Source organism: Lipotes vexillifer, unplaced genomic scaffold (assembly GCF_000442215.2).
Source record: "Lipotes vexillifer unplaced genomic scaffold, Lipotes_vexillifer_v1.1 scaffold405, whole genome shotgun sequence".
NCBI lineage: Eukaryota > Metazoa > Chordata > Mammalia > Artiodactyla > Lipotidae > Lipotes > Lipotes vexillifer.
The window spans coordinates 538,057-539,407 of NW_006788566.1; the positions used below are offsets into that span (position 1 = coordinate 538,057).

At 49.1% G+C, this 1,351-nt stretch overlaps 1 pseudogene; it reads right to left on the reverse strand.

Moving 5' to 3' along the window:
- Positions 1–678: 678 nt before the first annotated feature.
- On the reverse strand, positions 679–1,081 carry LOC103080510 (ferritin light chain pseudogene; annotated as a pseudogene).
- Between the last annotated feature and the right edge of the window lie 270 nt (positions 1,082–1,351).

The following is a 1,351-nucleotide window of genomic DNA, read 5'->3' on the forward strand; positions in this document are numbered from 1 at the left end:
ACACAGCAAACTGATCAATAATGACCAGAGGTCATGGACAGGGCAGAGGGTTTGGGAGGATGTGTTGGGTGTGGCTATAAAAGGGCAAAATGAGGGATCCCTGTGGTGATGGAAATGTTCTGTATCTTGACCATATTAATGTCAATATCTTGGTTGTGATTTTTGTACCATAGTTTGGGTAGGTATCCCCATTGGGGGAAATGTGTAAAGGGTACACACAGGAGCTCTCTTTATTATTCGTTACAACTGCATATGAATCTATAATCATCTCCAAATAAAAGTTAATTTAAACATGAATGCATATAAAATGATGCGTGCAATTAGGAACAATATGTAAGTACTAAATAAAAGGCACAGTAACCAACTCAGGGGCTGCATATAGAAAATAGTATTTAATATTGACTTGAATTGTTTTTTTTAATTGTCGTGGTTGTTTTTGCTTTGTTGTTGATGTTTTCAGCAAAAAGCTTTGTTTCCTTTTGGTTTACGGCTTGGGCGAGAGCTCCAGGGTGGTTAAAAAGCTGCCTGGGGGCTGGAGGGAGAGGCTCGGGCAGAAGCCCCTGACAGCAGGGGGATGTAGAGGGGCCCCCTCAAAGGCTGCTGGGCTCCAGAGGATTGAGAGTGAGACTCTCGGAGAGCTACTGGCTCAGCATCCCCACCCCGCTCAGGTGGGGTCAGTCAGGTGGTCGCTATCTTCTTGATGAGTTTCAGCTGCTCCTCCAGGAAGCGGCTCTCCAGGAAGTCACAGGGATGGGGGGGTCTGCACGGCCAGAATACAGGGCACGCAGGTCCTCAAGGGCCTGACTCAGGTTCTTCTCCAGGGCCGTGGCAGCTTCCTTAGCGTCCAGGGTTTTACCCCATTCATCTTGGGACGGCTTTTGCACGTCCTGGAAGAGGGCACAGCCACTGTCCCGGTTTTGCATCTTCAAAAGAGGCTTGGCGCCCTCCACAGCTTCATCCTCGCGGTGGAAACAGAAGCCCAAAGAGAGGTAGGTGTAGGAGGACCCACATGCATGTTGACTCCGCGGTTGACGGCGGCCTCCACCTCAGTGGGATGATTCTGACAAATCTGGGGGCCCATGGTTGGTCAGCAATAAGGAGTTAAGCAAAAAAAATGGCGTTCGCTTGTCCGGGAGGCCGAGGAGGGCACAGAAGATGGTCCCGGAGTTTGCAACTGGAAAAGAGGCTGGAGGGTGGTCAGAGGATGGAAGAAGGGGCGTCCCCGGGTCTGTTCGGTACAAATAATGTTGAACCAAGAGATCCACGGACCACTGGGCACACTATGAATAGTTTTAAATTTAAAGCCAGTCACTTTAGGACAGACGAAAATTAGAAGTTCTAAGTATTGCCC